We start from the raw sequence: 19,649 nt of genomic DNA on the forward strand, positions 1-19,649 counted from the left end.
CTTCTTTGGTCTTTTTGCTGCCATCTATCATTATTCTTTAAAAACCTTCATCCCCAATGGCAGCAATAAGGAAGTCAGGTGGGGTTTATTGTGTTTTCAGGACTTTTCCTCTCTGGTGATGTGTATATTTGATCTTGATCTTCAGCTGTGTTCTTCTCCCTTTCTGTTCCTTAATTTTATCAAGATAAATCGTGTGATTATTAGCTGCCGTAGTAAATACGTGTCGATCATCCTGAGTTACGAGGAAATAGAGCAGTTGGTACTATTGCAAGCTTCCCTCCTCCTTGTAGATAAAACTCGGGAGGTCTTATTGGATCCACACATGCTGTCATGTTTAAATGTTTAAACATTGGCCCTCAGTGGCCAAAGCCTCAGTATTATACAGTGAAGATGAAGCTCGCAGAGGACATCACTTCTAAGTAATGGAGTCAGTGAGGATGCCAGAGATTTAAGTCCCTGTTCCCCAGCAAACATAGATTCATAGAATCATAGAACGGTGTGGGTTAGAAGGGACCTTAAAGATCATCTAGTTCCAGCCCCCCTGCCATGGGCAGGGACACCTTCCTGTAGACCAGGTTGCTCAAAGCCTCATCCAACCTGGCCTTGAACACTTCCAGGGATGGGACAGCCACCTGGGCAACCTGTTCCAGTGTTTCACCACCCTCACTGTTCCTTAGATGTAGTCTAAACCTACCCTCTTTCAGTATAAAGCCATTGCCCCAACAGCTTTGTTTGTGTACATGGTACAGACTGCAGCACAAGCAACCGTGTGGAAGTTTCTCTTCTTTCTTCATTTTCCATCTAATTGAAGATTCTCAGTTTCCACCTAATCGAAGGTCAGAGTGGAGGCTACAGACGGATGACAACCCACAAAGTCATGCTGTGAGATGTCCTTGTTTGACAGGGTAATGTAGAGTAGCTTCACTGGGAAACAGAAACTGGGGTCCAAATTGGGACGGGAAGCAAGCAAGAAAAAGAAGAAAGAGAGGAAACAGAAGCCAGAAAATTCCTCTTTGACCCATCTCCGACCATGTATGTGATCACTGTACACTTCCATGAACATTAAGTGCCAATGAAACAGCTTGAAAGACCAAACCAAACACAGGCTGTAGCCCCAGGGGTGGTAGAAAGAATAAGAGAGCTGAACGTTATCCCTCTTCCAGGAGATGGGGGACATAACCCGGCAAGGGAAACCTGCTTTGCATCTTGCATAAAATATGCCCAAGCAACGTCTTCAGCGCTTGGTCCCTGAATGAGGGCTTCTGATTATTTATTTACATCTGCGATTATCTCTGCTCGATGCTCGTGTACCTGTGCATGCTGTTAAAGCTGGCCAGCGAGGGATGGGAAAGCCCTATTAAATCATTAAGCTTCTCCCCTGAAGCGCGGGCCGCGTGCTCTCGATCTGATAGAAACCGATACTGCAGTTTATCTCTGTCAGAAGCGCTGTGAACACTTAGCGTCTGTCTCTTAATCTCGACATTTTCTTAGAATGCGATGTCCTTGGGCTCAGCTGTTATTTCAGCAGCAAAAGGGAAATGCGAAGGGGAGATCGTGCTTAGCCAACCTGATCGCCTTCTGCAATGAGGCGACTGCGTGGATGTGGGGGGAGCGGTGGATGTTGTTTACCTTGACTTTAGTAAGGCTTCTGACACTGTCTTCCATAACATCCTTACAAGCAAGCTGAAAAAGAATGGGTTAGGTGAGTGATGGTGAGGTGGACTGAAAAATCAGCTGACCGGATGTGCCCAGAGGGTTTTAGTCAGTGGTGGAGGCAAGTGGTGCACCCCAGAGGTTGATACAGGGGCCAATGCTGTTCAACATCTTCGTTAACGATCTCAACAATGGGACAGGGTGCATCTGCGGTGAATTTGCAGACAATATAGGACTGGGAGGAATAGCTGCTACACCAGATGGTTGTGTTGCCATCCAGAGGGACCTCAACAGGCTGGAGAACTGAGCTGCTGTGAAGTTCAGCAAGGGGAAATGCAAAGTGCTGCCCCTGGGGAGGAATAATCCCAGGCATCAGTACACACTGGGGACTCCCTGGCTGGAAGACACCTCTGCAGAGAAGGACCTGGGGGTCCTGGTGAACACCAAGTTGCACGTGAGCCAGCAATGCATCTTTGTGCCAAAGAAGGCCAACAGATTGGGCTGGAGGAGGTGGTCCTGCATCAGGAGGGCTGTTTCCAGCAGGTGGAGGAAGATGATCCTTCCCCTCTGCTCAGCACTGGTGAGGCCACACTTAGATTATGGGATCCTCAGTATGAGCGAGACAGACGTTCTGGAGAGAGTCCAGGAAAGGGCAAATAAGATGATGAAGGGACTGGAGCATCTTTCACATGAGGAAGGGTTGAGAGAGCTGGGACTGTGCAGCCTGGAGAAAAGAATGCTCAGGGAGGGTCTCATCTTTGTGTATAAATACCTGAAGGGAGGATGTAAAGAAGACAGAACCAGGCTCGTCTCAGTGGTGCTCTGTGACAGGACCAGAGGCAATGAGCATAAACTGAAACACAGGAGGTTCCTCCTGAGCATCAGGAAGCATTCTCACTGTGAGGGTGACCAAGCACCAGTACAGGTTGCCCGGGGAGGTTGTGGAGTCTCCATCCTTGTGGATATTCAAAAGACGTCTGGAGATGGTTCTGAACAACTGGCTCTAGGTGGCCCTGGTTGAGCAGGGGGGCTGGACCGGATGACTTCCAGAGGTCTCTTCCCACCTCAACCCATCGCGACTCTCCAATTCCCTTTCTGACTTTTTTTTTTCCCAACTGAGGAAGCCTTCTCTGCCTCACATTGCCTGTATTTTTCTAGGCATCATCAGCCAAGATATCTGGCATTATCAGCCAAGATTGCCAATATGGGGAAACTGAATCCTATTCCCAGGGCTTCAAAGACAGATACTCAGCAACAAGCCCTACATTTCATCAGGTATTTCACCTCTCTTCTCCAAAGGGACAGTATCATAATCATAATCTTCAGTGGGTATCAGCAACTGTGGGATTCTTTAATCCAGTAAACCACGGTTGTGTTATAGCACCATGATATTAGCAGGTCTTCCTCTACTAGATCTTGCCTGTAAATTATATTTCAATAGCGGAAACTGTTCATATCCTGCCATCTCCTGAGTTGGCCAAACATCCCGTGCTGGTTTTGGCTGGGATAGAGTTAATTTTCTTCATAGTAGCTAGTATGAGGCTGTGTTTTGGATTTGTGCTGAGAATAATGTTGATAGCACAGGGATGTTTTAGTTGTTGCCAAGCAATGCGTACATTAAGCCAAGGACTTTTTCAGCTTCTCAAACTGCCCCTGCCCTCCCAGCTTCTTCTCTACAAGAAGTGGGGAGAGGACACAGCCGGAACAGCTGACCCAAACTGTCCAAAGGGATATTCCATACCATAAGACGTCGTGCTCAGTATATAAGCTAGAGGGACATTTGGAGTGATGGCGTTTGTGTTCCCAAGTAACCGTTAGGCATGATGAAGCCCTGCTTTCCTGGAGATGGCTGAACACCTGCCTGCCGATGGGAAGTGGCGAATTAATTCCTTGTTTTGCTTTGCTTGCATGTGCGGCTTTTGCTTTACCTATTAAACTGTCTTTATCCCAACCCACGAGTTTTCTCACTTTTACCTTTCCGATTCTCTCCCCCATCCCACCGCGGGGCAGTGAGTGAGTGGCTGGGAGGTGCTTAGTTGCCGGCTGGGGTTAAACCACAACACATCCACAAGCCTATTGCTAATCTGCTTTCTCTAATGAAAGCATCAATTCCTAGCAGCGATAGTTGTCATTAAATCAATAAGACACGTAACCCGCTCTTCTGCTGCCTCACACAAACGCTTGAGCAGTTTGTTAACGAGATTTGCTCACACTGAGGTCCCACAGTCCAGAAATTTCTCACTGATGCCACAAAACATAACAGTATTTGGCTTGTGGAAGAACTTCCCTGATTTGCTTTGTTCTCCTAAATATTTTAGACCCGTTTTCCCTCTGATTTTTCAATGTTTGAAACCTGCAGAGCAACTTTGCTCGAGTGGAGGCAGTTGAGGCTCAGACGAAGCACTGACAGCAGATGTCAGGCGTCGTTTTCTGCAGGTAGTCAAACACTGCCCCAGAGACAGACAGTTCTTGGGTTGCCCAGCAATTTATTTTCCCCTAGGGGAGCACTAAACTAACTCCTAGTCATCCCTAAGGAGTTCCCTTCTTTTTCTGGGATCTATACCTGATGTTTTTTTTAATCACTTGAAAGTAAAACTGTGGCCTCTTTTAGTCCCCCAACATTCTTCTGGCTGAAAAAAATCCTATTCCTGGAAATCTGGGAGCTGGATAATGTTTTAAGGATGAGGAGATGACCCGAAGGTTGTCAGAATGTTTCCTGACGTTAAAGTGCAGCTGGTGTGGCTTTTCTTTCAAGGAGCAAGAAAAGCCTGTGTTGACAAGGGTTACTTTTATGGTGTGAACTAGCCTTTTTTACTGGTTTTACAGGTTTTTGGTGCCTGGGTCTGACCATCTGTCCCAAAGACCTTCATCCTTTCTCCGTGCATGTTTATATGTGTGTTGACATAGTGGGACTGAGCGAAAATAAGGATCATACTGCTGACCCACCGGCTCATGGATCATAATTAGTTTATGTCTGAAAAGCACGGCAACGGCAAAATGTTTCATGTGTGTCTGTCTGTTCAGAGAGACAAGCAGGGAGATAAAAGGGTGATGATGCCGGAGGAAGAAGAGGAGAAACAGAAAAGGAGCAAATAAGCTGGCAAAGCGAAGGCGGCCAGAGGTGCTCAAGGACGGAGACACAAGAAGTCAAGCTGATTGCGGAGAAGAGGCTGTGCTACAAAACGTAACGGAGAGCAGCACAGAGAGATGCGAAAGAACAGTAATGACAGGGAGATGGATCGGATGGGCAAGCCGTGGATTGAAGGCGAAGGCACAAAAGGGCAAGGACAGATACATACGGCTTTGCAATTAGCGGCTGTGATTTATGTTGGCTTCTTTGTCGGATCAGCCTTCCCCAGCAGATGTCCTGCCAGCAGCAGTAATCAGGGGGGTATCTGAGGAGGGGAGAGAGGGGATTTTAAATAGCCAGACTAACCCTGAGGTATGGAAGAGGCTTTCTAGTACTCTGTACAACCTACCCAGGCAATTTTCATTGAAAATCTATTCTAAATTAAGTAGTAGCTGACCTTTTTAAAATAATTTTAAGAGATCACTTCTCTGCTTCTATCTCAACATTTGTGCTTCTCAGGGGAGGTCTCTGTTCCCTTGGACAGAGTGTGAGTGCTCAAAGCTGGTTGGAGTTTCAGCTGGTGGCTGGTGAGGGGCTGGGAGGAGGGAAGCAGGAACGAAAGTGGTGCGGGGGAAAAACTTCCTCCCTTGGAACAGATCTGCTGCTCTGCTCCCCTTTCTCCTCACACTACCCATCCCCTTTCCTCTGTACATATACAAAAAAAAGTTTCTATACCATCCATTGTGCCAAAGCTTGCAGCAATGTGTTTATGTGGTGATCACTTAATTAGCTGGTGAGGCTGTGAGGCTAATGGAGAAGCTCAAAACCAGGGAGGGGGCTTAGATACTTAACTTTGATTTATTTTCAAAGATTTTTTTCCATCTTTGCTCATATGGCAAGATTAACACCATAAGTAGGGAGCAATAGGCTAATCTTAACCCAGGGCTGGCCCAGAGGGAGCTCCATCACCTCTGGTCTTGGCCAAGGAGGAGGGGGCACCTGAAGAAGGAACCGGGGCTGCGTGGGAGGAGAAGGAGGAGGCAAAGGAGGTGAATTTTGGGAAGGAGGGTGCTCTCCCTTGGAGCAGAGGTTGGAGAGGCTCAGCTGTTCAGTGGCAGCCACAGCAAAGGCGAGTGGTAGGGCAGGAGGGATGTGCGGGTGACCGTGAGCTCCTCTGCTGGGGAGTGAGTCAGGACTTGTGGGCTTGCCCTTTCCTGTAATAGTTGGGCAGGAACTGCTCGGGCAGCCGGAGCACAGGCACCCTTTGTAGTCCTCCCACCCTTGCAGGAACCCACCCACAGTTCCATGCTTGATGGGCTTCCTGCCCGGGGCACCTCAGGACTCATGTCCCCCTCAAGGGAATCAAGGAAGAAAACTCCTGGGATTGACTATGTTAATAATGACATGATAGACCCATCTGTAAATGCAACTATGTGAATATATAAACTTTGCTGTTCAAGAGCTGCAGGAAAGCTTATGCTTGGAGTGAACACATCCCGGTAAATCACTCCCATACAGCTAATTTGTTGGCCCAGCAGGGCTCACACCATGGCAGCCTAGAAACAAGACTGTAAGTGTATTTTTTCCCTCCCTTATTATTCTTTTGGAATTTCTTTTGCTGTTTTTCTCTTATCCACAGGTCCTTTGGGTGAGCATCTGGTACCTGTCTGCCCAGCTTGGCTGCTTTTTCTTGATATCTTGGCTTCTTCCCGGTCCTTCCTTGGAGGCTGTAGCAGCTCCCCTGCCCTCAGCAGAGCTCGGAAGGAGCCTTGCTTGGGCAATGGGGATTTGCTGCCTCTTAGGCCAAATAAGAGCGCACGCTCGTGGTAACAAAGCATTAAATCTCCTCTGGCGTTATGTGTAAGAGATGCAAACCCATGGTTTTCTCTCTCTGATCAGGGGAATGGGCATCTCTGGTTTTCCTCTAAGGGAATCTGCGAACAGCAACGGAGAAACACAAGCCGGATAAAACACAGGGGTCCCCATTTCCACTGGCAGCTTTTAAGGGAGTCCGTGTACCCGAGAAAGGCTGGAAACAACTGCAGGGGACAGCATCCTCAGTTTACTCCTGGCCAGAGCTCATCCCTGTGCTTGAAGATGACTTCTCTCAGCTGTCTCCTGCTTCCCCCTGGAGCCAAGAGCCTGCAGTAGACTCTTGTGAAAGATGTCTCATTAGAGGTGGCTCAATCAAGTGTCTGTGGATCCCAAATTATGAAGCAAAAGGAAAAAGTGGAACGCTTTAAGAAGTAAATCCATTCTTATTCCAGAAAGTAAAGGATACTGGCCCAGGTTGACTCGGTGGGGTGCTTCGGGTTCTCTGGAGAACTGGAGGGTTCCCCCTTCCTTGGTTGGAGCAGCTTTGACAAGTTTGGGAGGGAGGAAAGTGCTGAAAAGGGATGGGAATGACTAAAATAAAGCTGGGGAAGAGAGAATTTCCTGATATTAATATTCACTACCCAGTTGCAGAGAGGGAAGAAAAATGCTTGGACGTTTGTTGCCTTTCCAAAAACATATTGAAGTGGAAGTTTATAAACTGTTTTAAAAAAATGTGTTAAATAATATTTACCTGCCAAAACTCAAGGCGGGGGGGGGGGGGGGGGGGAAGAAAAGAAGACAACATCAATTAGAGGGAGAGTGGAAAGCATTTTGATTGAAAAATGTCAACAAGCTCTCCTAGAAGCAACAACAAGCAGCAGTGATCGTGCTTGTACAAAACAAACCTTTCTTCCCTACTTAAAAGATTGGGTTTATTCTTCCAGTTTCAGATCACCTACCTTTCCCACAAGAAAGCCAAATAAAACCCCCCAGACATCCGGTCTCCCCACCTTGTTGAACCCTCCAGAAAAATTTGGGTAACAGAGAGGAGAAAATAAGAAAAAAAAAACTCAGAAACAAAATACAACAGCAAGATTCGTATCCTAAAAATAGCTCTGAGGGCTCTGTGTTGGCGATGCCGTTTCGGTGGAGGAGCTCTTCCTGCGCATCCTGGCTCCTAGCTCAAATCCAGGCATGGAAAGGGATTTTCTAGGTGTTTGGGTTGTTGCAGGTTTAGTGGCTTGACGACGACTTCTAGGTTTTTTTTGTTCCCTAATCCTATGTGAGCGTTGTAGGCTGAGAAAGACATAATCCAGGATCCTTGAATGAATCTCGCAGAGTTTTGTTCTTAGACAGAAAATGAATTAGGTTAAGCGGGGATTAGAGGAGACGCACCACATGCCTGCTTGGCCTTGTGTAATTGCAATTGTTTACGTGTGAGCTGGGGAAAAAAATGGTTTGGGAAAAAACAGTTGTAAAAATTAATGGGTTTTCCAAAGTGAACAAAAGTAGTAATAAAATGGAACCTAAGATGTTGGGGAGACTTTGTCAAAATGGCAATCCCACAGCACTAGACAGCCCTGGAGGTCTGTGGGAAAATATATTTAGGATAGAGCCAGCATCCATGGAAAGAGGGAGGTTCAATCGCTGCGGATGCATCTGAGAGTAACGAGACAAAGCTTTGCTGAGCAAAGAGGGACCGACAGAGAAAAGATACCTTTAGACCTCAAAGATCTCAAAGATTCAGGTGATGTTTTAAAAACTGCAGTTGCAGCAAGCGGGCAGTGGTGTCCCACCCGTTGTTCTCCTTAGCCCCAGCGTTTCTCTGGCTCCAAGAGGCCAGATCCTGCCCTGCCTGCTGTGCTGGAGCCAGGCTTGCCAAGCATGGAACGCTATGCCTGCTTTCTGGATTTTCTATTTTAAGCAGCTTCCGTCAGAGGTTAGGAGTTGAAAGTTGCCATGCCAACAGGGAAATTTCAAGGTCCTAAAATAGTTGAAACTTGCTCCTTCATCATGTGAGCGTGCGTATACTTCCTACGAGGGGGTGAGGACCAAGCTAGGAGGGCACAAGGAGGCTGTAAGGATCCTTCCCTTGCAGGGAGGAAATGACCCCCTCGAGAAAGCATCTATAGGATACTCTCAGACTCCTTTCCTATAGGTATCTGGGTAAATTAAGGGGCAGCGGGCAACAGACAGCAGCAGCAATGAAAGGATTCTAAGGATCACAGCATTAAAAAAAACTGATATTCCTAGTTTTATTATTATTGTCATTGCTAGAGATCTTAGCCTCTGCACCCTGATTAGGAATCCAGTTCTCAGTGTGAGACATGGAGAGCAGAGGAAAAGAAACCAGGTGGTTTGGGAGGGAATATGCATTTCTCAAGGAGGTCTTGCACTGTGCTGGTGGGGCAATAGTAGTCCATCACGATGTAAAAGATTTGGAGCTACATGCTGGAGATACTCAAGAGCCGCACCAAGTCCTGCCGATCATGGACCTGAAGCCTCCTGTTGTGCAGGACTAAATGAGCTTGGGTTCGCATTTCCCCCCACTGTTCAATCCGATTTGACCAAAGATCTCAAAATGTGGCTTTGGGGTTTTTTTTTCTAAAGTTCTTTAAAACTGGGGTAGCCTCTGCGGAGATGCCCAAACCACTCAGGACAATGGTTTTGCCTTTTGCCCATGCTTGGGTGAGGTTATTCTCCAGCCTCACAGAAGCACAAATACAGAGGCTGTTTAGCCAACCCCAAGTGAGGAGGAAATTGATTCACCTGTCAGCCATGATCCTGACCCCAATGGGCGCTGGAGGATCTCTGTGTCCACCAGAAGCAAACCCTGGCAGAGCCCAGGAGGCTCCTCACCATGGGGAGACTCAGCGTGCATTTTGGCAGGGGGAAATCACAGCTCAACTTTCGTTTCCTGCGTTCTGCCTTTTTTTTTCTCTCTCTCCCTCGCTCCTATTGTTTTTTCCCCACTCACCCCTCCCGTCAGTTGTAGCCCCACAGTCCACACTTACAAATGTAATTTCTTACGATGTACGAATATTTCACAAGTGCTCCCTCCCTGGGGACAGTGCCTGCCGAGGAGGAGGAAGCCTCTGCAGGGATGGAAATGGTGGCAAATGACAATCTTAATGAACGATCTCTTCTCTGAGGGCGTCTCTGCAGAAGAGTACACCATCCTGCAAGAGCTCACAGCTCATTCGAGTACACCCTGCTATGCCACTGCTTGACTTGCCTTTGGTCACGGGTGGTGGATGTATAGAGAAATTCAACATGGTCTTTTCCCAGGATACTCTGTCTCATAGATTTGGAGATGTGTTGGAATGCTCTGGTCTGAGCTCCTTGTAAGCTGACGGAAATATCTTCCCTTCTGTAGACATACAATAACGTAGCTCAGAGTGTGGCATGATGCTTTGGGAGAATTTTTTTCCACCTGATGTCTGGACAGAAGAAATTCTTCACATAATTCCGTCCATCTTGACACACAAAGATGTGTGTTTCGATAATCAAAGCGCATATCAAATCCAAACAACAAACTAAGCACATTCCCCAAAGAAATGTGCACATGGGTCCATGTTAGAATCATAGAATTTGGGTTGGAAGGGACCTTAAAGATCATTCAGTTCCAACCCCCTTTTAGGGGCAGGGACACCTTCCCCTAGATCAGGTTGCTCAAAGCCTCATTTAGCCTGGCCTTGAACACTTCCAGGGATGAGACACCCACAACTTCTCTGGGCAACCTGTTCCTGTGCCTTACCACTCTCAGAATAAAGAATTTCTTCCTTAGATCTAATCAAAATCTCCCCTCTTTCAGTTTATAAGTCATTGTCCCTTGTCCAATCACTACATGCTCTTGAAAAAGTCCCTCTCCAGCTTTCTTGTAGATCCCCTTTAAGTACTGGTGCTTAGAAGGTCTCCCTGGAGCTTTCTCTTCTCCAGACTGAACAATTCCAACTCTCTCAGCCTGTCTTCATAGAGGTGCTCCAGCCCTCGGATCATCTTTGTGGCCCTCCTCTGGACTTGTTCCAACAGGTCCTGTGGGCTAGAAGTGCATCTTTCAGGCTCGTGTTGAGCTTCTCATGAACCAACACCCCCAAGTTCCATGTTTCCTCATACCTCCACATCTCTATCCCTCCCATTCTCTTTGCGCATCTCTTCTACATTTGCAGGCCACCAAGAAGGGCTGGTACCCAAGTGACATGTTTTTCCAGGCACTTTTGACTCCCAGATCCACCCTAAGTTTTTCCAGCGAGGCCTCCTCCCCGCTGGTTCTCCTGTGCTGTGCAAGACCTCTCACTTCACGCCAGCTTTCCCTGCCTCTGGATGGTCCTGTGCATAAATATTCGCATCTGCCTGACCCCAGCAGCATGTATATAGCTGTGTGTATATGTCCCACTGTATATATAGAGCTGCCTTATCAATATACTAGCTGTCTTGGATATCTGAATTATATGTCTTAGATGCATCTTAATTATTTATCCGAGTAGCAAGTGCAGCCCATGCCCGAGCAGTGGTCACGGTGCTGTCTGTCTCTCCGACAGTGGGTGGCACTGTGCAATCAAAATAGCTTTGCTTCCCTTTTATTCCACTATTTTTATTTTTCAGCCTGGTGGGGTTTGAGCCTTGAGGTTTTGGAGGGGCAGGGAGCTTGGGTTTCACACCGACAGCATCTCGAAGCCGAGGTTGATAGGAGGGGAACTTGTACTGGAGGTGAACTGTGGGCTGCCTGGAGGATGCTTTCTTAGGAAAAATTTTTCCTTAGGAAAATCAGAACTGGCAAAGTTACTCTGAAGGCTGAGCCTGGTTTGAGTTGTGCTCTTCATCACTTTTTTTTTTTTTTTAAATTTAAGGAGCAAGAAGTGTCTATAAGGGTAAATAGAGTATGGTTACTACTTTGTTGCCCTTTTTTTCTTGTAAAATATGGAATAATTGCTGGTCCACTTTTTCAGGATGGTGTTAACTTGTGACACCCTCTCCTATAAATAACTTTAAAATATTGGGACTCAGCATTGTGACTCACTCTTGATAAAAAGAGATGTGGAATTTGATTTTCATCTGTTGTAATAATTTTCCTTTGCATTCCTCTTCTGTTATAGATGCAGGGGAGATACTCAGGCCTGGCTTTCATCTGCTCTAGGACTTTCTCCCTGGGTGGCTCTCCCTAATTAGCTCCCATTGCAGAACTTCTGCTAAATTGAACTGACCACAAGCGAACGGCAGCGAGACGGTGCAGTTCATGAGTTCCATGAGTACAGTCAGGCTCATCACTAAGGGAAGAGGCACAGAAATATTTGCCTGGGTTGCTAGGCTTGGCACGAGCACAGGCTGCTCAAGCCTGTGTGAAAACTATGTTCTCAAAGAAATTAGTAAAGTTTCTATGATATTGGCAAACACCGAGCTGCATGGCAAACTATTTAAAAGCTGAATAGTGAACCACACACTTGACAAGGAAACAGTGAGACTAGAGAAATAATGAGAAATCAACCACATGCTCATGATGAAAATGCAGAAACTCCTGACACCTCAAAGTAAGACCCGGTGGCCCATGCACCAGAGTGAAATCCAGTGTGTTGTGTTGGGTATATCCCAAAGCAGAGTTTCTCATGTGAGGGCTGGTGAATCATTTCCAAGTGATAGATCATACCAGGAGGTGTCAGTGTCGCCTGCCTCTGCTCTGTGTGCTTGCGAGGGGTTTAAGGTAGTGTTAAAGAAATTCTTTGTCTTGGGTTTCCTGCAGCTGAGTCTCAGATTCCAGGTTTAAAAAAAAAAAAAATTATTTAGCTGAGTGGTACAGCAGTAGGAGCAGCTCGAGCTGGGTGCCTTTGGAGAGAGAATAAAGAAATCCCTAGGCATTTACACCCTTATAGCCTGTGCATCTGTTCTTCATGTGCCGTTCAACGCACCTCTTGGCCCAATGGTAATTTTTGGTCTGGGGTCTTCTTTGTTCCTTATTAAATTTCTCTGTCTCCAGGCAAGCTGTTAGATGAGTTGTAGCTTCTGCTGACAGTCGTGGCCTCCTTATCTTCTGTTTTGCACTGGTCTCAGGGCCTCCCTTCATGTAACCAGGCAACAGTTCAAGATAAGTTCAACTTTCCTAAGTGAAAGTTTGCAGCTTGTGGCCTAAAGCTTCAGCAAATTTAGCTACTAATGCTAAACAAGGCTATTAGTCCTAACAGTTCTTAACAGTCCTCAGCAAGACTGTTCAGACAAAAGAATACAGTTAAAAGAATTTGGTTAACCTGTTTTGATCTGGAATGGTAGGAGCTGCTCAGAGTTTGCAGCTGGGACTCATGCTGGTGCTAGGATCTGTTCGATGGAAAGTCGCCCTTGCTTTAAGCAGAGGAATGGGACCAACTTGCAACAGCAGCATGGTACATGGAGCAAAGCAGCAGCATTTTAAGAGGTCAGTAGGGGAGTTACAACTTCTGTTTGGCTTTTCAAATAGGACAATGGTATATCCACATTCGTACAAGTCCTGATTTCATCCTAAACAAAAACGACCCCTAAGTAGGATGGCAGGAGCAAAACGCTGTGCCTATGCTTTACTCAGGCAGCCCAAGTAATGTGGTACCCTGCTGAAGTCAGGGTGCTGGAGGGTTTGTAAAATGACAATACATCGTCTCCCTGGAGGGTATTTTATCCGAGGGTCCTCCACTCTGTTGCATCTTGGCCAGTTCAACTTCCCTCAGGCGGATGAAGACCCAAGTGAGGAAACTGGAACACAAACATCTTCAGAGCCAAAAACATTGTGTGACCCTGGGAGCTGCTGGTTGTGCCTGCAGCACTTCAGGCTCAGTTTAGAGGACAGGCTGTGTCCAGCCTTGCACGCTGACCGTGTGGACATATCCATCAGCAAGGACATAGGTCATGTCAGGAAAATAAAAAGCAAACAAAGCAAGTCTGCAAACTGGAAATGCTCAGTGTCACCCAATGGCAACCAGGAGGGCTTGGGATGACCCTGCTTACGGTGGTGACACAGGACCAAGCGTCCCTGCACAGAGGCACCATCCCCTGCACCTCAGAAAGCTATGTTTTACCTTGGAGTTGTGCAGAAGCTAATTCTTCATTTTCCTAGAAGATGTTTGGAGAAAGTTTCTGGGAGAATAACTATGCTTCTTTTGTGGGCCAGGACTAGGGAAAAGGAGACTTTCACAGACCTAGTCCCTACACAGAGGGGGAACAGTGATGAACACTAAATCTCCCTGAAGTGCAGCGAGAGGCTGAGTAAGCACATACAGGGGTCATGCAACCTAGTGGACACTCCCTGCAGACCCCAAAAGAGCGCTACACCAGCAAAGGAAATGACCATGCTGGGAGGAGTACTGCTTTTTCCGCTTCCAGAGGAGATGTCTTTGGTGATTGCAAAGCATGTTCCACTTTTGCAGACTGGAGCCAGTGACTGGTGTCTCCAGGTACCACTACGTCCAGCTCAAGGGATGACAGTTCCTACGACGCCTGTCCATGACTGATCCCAACCACCTTGTGCTAACAGTGTGTGTTTGTGCATGTCTCCTTTCACAGCTGTGTCAAGGTCACACCCTGCTCTTCTCTATTTTAAAGCAAATGACTCTGTGGACTTTATTCCAGCACTTCATATTCTCTAGTGTCTATACATCAGCCTAGCTTCAGTGACCAGTGGGTTTACATCAGCTCACACTAGCTAGGGGCTGGCTCAGCCTGTTTGCTGACAGCGATGCCATATGTTTTAGAGTAGCTCCAGCAAGGTTCATCTTACTGGGACCAGATGGGAAAACAAGGGGCTCTTGTCCCAGGGGAGATGTCTGGGTGTGAGAAAACATCAGTTTCCCTGAGGCACGCCGCCTTTGTGCTCTTCGGCATCCGAACAGGCAAAGACTTCAATACAACCTCAGCCCCCCTGCTCTCTTGTGCAGAGGCCCTGGGGTTCAGTGGTACAAAATACATGGGCCAGACCTTCACCCTGTCCTTCACAGCATCTGCTCTGCTCAGATGGATGGTGCTTAATAGCAGGGGAGCACCGAATGACAACATCTGCTGCTGAGGGATTTGCTGGTGGTGTGCTGTGGTTTTTCTATTTGCTGGTAGAAAAGACAAACTCGGCCCTCTCTATGAAATCTATGAGGTTTTATGGAAAATGAGGGGCCAGTTTCTCCTAAGATCAGCCCCACCAGTCCCCCATCTTTATTCCTCCAAGGGTAGCAGAAACTCATCGCCCAAGGGCTGTCCCCACCATTCCCTTCCCACACAGTGTATGCCCCAATTCCTGGTCCCTTAGGTAGCAAAATTAAATTCTGCCTACACAGCTGGGAAATGTCAAGCTTTGCCAAGACTTGTGCCTGGCCAGTGCTCACACAGGCTGCAACACTCAGAAAGCCCCAAGGTTGAAGCTCTTGGCTCAGACCTGCCTACCCAATTTTGCCCTCCATCACTCCTCTTCGTGCCAAGTGTGGACATTATGGTTAATGTGGAGGGTTCACAGCCCTGGCCTGAAGGACTTACTATCAACAAGATGTCCTTTATGAAACAATTTCTGCCAGAGTCATTTAATGAGAAGCATTTTGCAATGTTTTATCTCAGTTGGATGCCTCAGTGGGACTGGCAGGAGGTGTGCTCCAGTGGGGCCGGAGGCTCTCAGAAGTGGCTTTGGCTTGCCTCAATTAGTCTGCTTGTGAGTCACAAACTGGTGTCTTGCTTTCGGATGAGAGAGAAAGGTAGAGGAAAGAGGGGTCAATAGGCAGACTGCTGCAGGTTTCGTCTCTGCAAATTGCTTTAGCTAAATCAGAGATGTTGCTATTGGGCTTTTGGCATGTGGTTCCTGCCTGCTCCTCAATTAATCCTTCCCTGGGAGCAGAGAATTAGGGAATTTAATTTCCTTGCCAGGACTAAAGCACAGTGTTAGGAAGGTGAAACAGCCCCTCCTGCTTATGTGCCGTGTGGGTCTGACAAGCAGCACGACCATGTGTGACGTGTAAGGGGCTCCGTCACAGCTCTCCATGTGGCTGGGGGACCTCTGGGTTTGTCCAGAAATCCTTCACCAAAATCTGTAGCATTTCCCACCAACTTTCCCATCTGCCTGAGATCTGGAGGAGGAAACTCTACGTGCGGTAATCAGCTGCAGGGAGGGCTAAGGAAGGTGCCAGCAACAAGAAGTTGGGTAGAATCGCCCCATCTCTCCTTCATGCTGGATACCTGCTTCACAAATGGTGGACTATCATCTCCCAGGAAGTTATTTCTGAATATGCACAAGGCTAAATGGGAATTGTTGCATTCCCACTGGCTAAAAGAGAGCCAAGAGTGCAGTTACACACCTGGTCCCAACAGTATAATTATTAGAAACTTGAGTTTCACTGAATGTGTTCAGAAAGAAAAGCTGCATTTGCCCGTGAAGCTTCTGATGCAATGACAAGAGAAGCTCCTAAGATATTTGTGGGTTTTTCACTTTTGGAATTGGTTTATCTGGTATTAATGAAAATCTAGGCATACATTTAGGAGTTCCCGCACTGCTGGTCAGGATTGCTTTCCCCAGGTCCTGGGGAAGGGCTCGAGGTCCTGAATACAGTATTTCCCTGTTTGAGCTGGAGCTGCGTACCCTACGTGTGCGCATGTACTCTCACGCAAACTAACACATCCCTTCTTATTGATCTAGTTCAGCCTCTTGTGAAATACTTCTACCAGAATTTGTGTCTCTTCAGCTCAATTGCTTCAAATGTAATTACCCAATCTTGCTAAAATTGTTTAAATGCAATTAGCCAATGCAATGATTCAATAATAGAGCTGGTCCAAAAACTAAAAGCAGCAAAAAGAAAAAGAGGGGAGGGAAAAAAAGAAAAAATTGAGGCATTTGCAACAGATTTTTTTTAAATTACTTTTCCTATTTGACAGTATGGAGGGAACAACCCTCTGAAGCTAGAAAAAGATCAGTTTCAGTGGGAAAAAACAACCCTGTCTTATCATCAGAATTCATTCCTCAAAAACAGTCTTCTGTCTGAAAATGCTGATCCAGGGAAGATTTTTTTCTGTTTTTTCTGGTTTTCTTTTCTCTTTAGTCACCCGGAGGCACATGAGAGATGGTGTTGCCTTGTTCCACATGAGCAGGATCCACAGTGATCAATGTTCCATGAAGAAAAATGCATCCAGAACCTGCTGGAGCTGGCTGGTGATGCTCTTCTGTGAAAGACGTTAAGCCCTGGTGATCTCCTTGTGTTCCTGGCAAGAATCATTTGGGGATGAAGTGGGAAACTTGCTCCAGGTGTGCAGGCAAATGCTGTGCTGTGCACAGAAGCATCTCAAAGGCTTGCAAGCTTCTCCGCCCAAAATAATCCTTCTGAGAACATCCTATGGTCACTACCTTGCTGAGAGGCCCTGAGGTCAAGGGCTATTGAAAAACTCAGTCTCTTCCTTTGTGTTAGGTTCTCCACCATTTTCTGCACCATGTGAACAGGCATACAAAACCTTACAGACACCAAATCAACACAACTCTCCCAGCTCAGTAATGGAGGTTCTAAGCCAGCTGAAAAAGTCGAGGCTTACTTCTATCATTCACTTTTCATTCTTCATTTGACTAATTAAGCAAGAAACCTGGCTCATAAATTAATATGATTAAAACAAATGAAGCAGTGTAGAGTACAGCCTTAACTGTGCAGATCATAGGTCACTCCATCTGTACTTGTTTGCTTAGCCCACTCTGGACAAAGTCCTAGCAGATTTTGAGCATTTAATTGTCAACTCTTCATTTTTTCCGGTTCACTGCTTGCAAGCCCACAGATTGTGCAGACATTGGGAGACAAAGGGCCAAATCCTGCCCCATCCCGCCCCACTGAGAATGAACTGAATCAACAAGATGGGTGAGCGTGTCACTGAGGGTTGGACACGGCTGTGCCCGGCCACTCACGCTGCACTTTGGATTCAGCAGAAGTAGAAGGCAGTGGTGTTTTATCGTGGAGGATTTTCCTACCTTGCTAGACCCACGACACTGACCTTCTGTCCTCATCAGCTTCACATTTTCAGCTCAGGCTGGATATTGCGATTTGACCTGAACCCTTTCTCTGGATGTTTCCAGCTGGAGGCAAGGGGTGGCCAGTCTCCAATCACAGGGCTTATGGCCATAGCTCATCCTCGTGCAGATCCTGGAGTACCCTGGCTGCTCCCCTTTCTTTCTGCTCAGCACCAGACCATTAGAGGACTGAGTACCACCCAGCCACCACTTGCATAGACGTGCTGCAGTGCTGGAGGTACCTGCTCTCTCCCTGGCAGCACACACAGTCCCCTAGAGCAGAATTGATCAGAACCCAATCTTTGAATTTTGGGGAGGGAAACCAGGGAGATCAAAGTGACCTGCACTCCTGTCTCAGCCACGTGTCTCCTTGCCGTGCTGGGGTGAAAATGCCACAAGGCTTCTGCAGGCAGATCTCCGACTCCTTTGTTAGCTGGGCCTGGCTGAACATCTCCTTTCCTGCCTCGTTAGTAGCTGTGGCCCTTGCACACATAAGTCAGGATTCGGGATGGATGCAGGGAAGGGCAAACTCCAACCACCAGTAATTTTCTGTGCCCCAAGGGTGTAGGTGAGACAGTGCATCTGCTGGCTTGAAGTGGATATTGTTACAGGGATTTGGGATTCCTTTCGGATTAAGCATCATGCAGCACTCACAAGGCTCCACTTAGCCGACATGTCTGAGCTCTGCCTGAAAATCTGATTTCTCTGTCACTACTTCTAACACTGTTCTTGCCTCTCCTTCTTTCTTTTTGATTCTTTTCATCCTGGCCAGTTGTAACATGCGCCTCCCTGTTATGTTCTTCAGATGTACTGCTCTGTTTTTACTTGAACTTAATAATTCTCTGTGCTCTTTTCTCCCCCTTTCCCAATATTGGCCCTTTCCCCAAATTCCTGGTGGAGGCAGTTTGTTTTCTGTGGTTTTGCTTCAGCTGAGCTTGGTTATTGAATGTGCTTTCTTCTTTCCAGAGAGACTTCTGGTCCAGCCCCTGGGTTGTTTTTCCAGCACATTAAGTGTTTCCATGTCTTTCCTCTCCTCCACTCTGAGAAGATTTAGTTTTATCCTTTAAAAAAGTAGCAGTGACCTTTTACTCTCTTTTACATTTCTACTTCTGGCCCATTTTCTAAGGATGCAAGGTGGATTTAATGATGTTATGCGTGAGTATGTGTACGTCTACCTGTGGATTCCCTCATAACTTGAACCCATTGGCCAAATTTAATGAAGGTGGACAGGGAGCCAGGGGGCTTAAAGGCTTCAGGTTCTGAAAAGTCTCGTGAATACATGTGAGTGAGCAGACAAGGAAGATGCTCTGTGTTCCCTAACCAAAAGGCAGAACAGGTACTGTAGTTTTGAGGGTAAAAGCTCAAAAGTATGACCCAAGGGCTCCAGATCCAAAGGCAAAGAACATGCGCTTGTTTTTCTTTTAAACCCCGTGCTTTTTCAACCATAAAGTCTTATGATTTCAGAGAGACCAGACCCATGACTTTTAAACCCTTGGGTATAAAAGCAGTGATGTTGGAGTCTCCTTGCAGCCAGGACTAGTCAGTAGACCATCACAACCCCACAGGGTACCGCCTCGCCTCCTTCTTCATGCTGGTCCCCTGCCAAGCCATTCCTAGAGGCAGGAAAGCAATGTTCTGAGCCTGGAGCTGTGCTATTGCCTCCGAGTATGTGGTACAGGTTCAGGGCGGGGATAGCATGGGACAAAGCAGATCAAAGAGCTGGACATACTGGGTAACCTTGGGCAAGTTGCTTTGTTCCCCTTGACTCCGCTTCTCTTCTCACCCTGCAGAAACCCTTGGTGGTAGGACTTTTCCCTGCCATGTCTGTACAGCACCTACAACTACAGGGATCCTACCAGGTTGTGCCCTGCAGGGAGGGACTGCATTGGTCCTAAAAAGTAATAGTTCCGGGCATAGCAACCACCTTCAAGAACCACAGGATCCGCATCACTGTCGAGGGCAAAGGGGGTAGCCTGGCTTGTAGGAGGCATTTCTCAGGAGCTTTGTTCCTTGGACGGGTGCCCCTTGGCTCGGGTTTGTCTCACAGGCACTCTTTCCAAACAGCTCCAAGGAGATAAAAAGCTGAGGTGGGGAAAAGGAAAGAAATGGAAAAGCAGGTGGCAAAGGAAGACATAAATT

Source organism: Tauraco erythrolophus, chromosome 2 (assembly GCF_009769465.1).
Source record: "Tauraco erythrolophus isolate bTauEry1 chromosome 2, bTauEry1.pri, whole genome shotgun sequence".
NCBI classification, from domain to species: Eukaryota; Metazoa; Chordata; class Aves; order Musophagiformes; family Musophagidae; genus Tauraco; species Tauraco erythrolophus.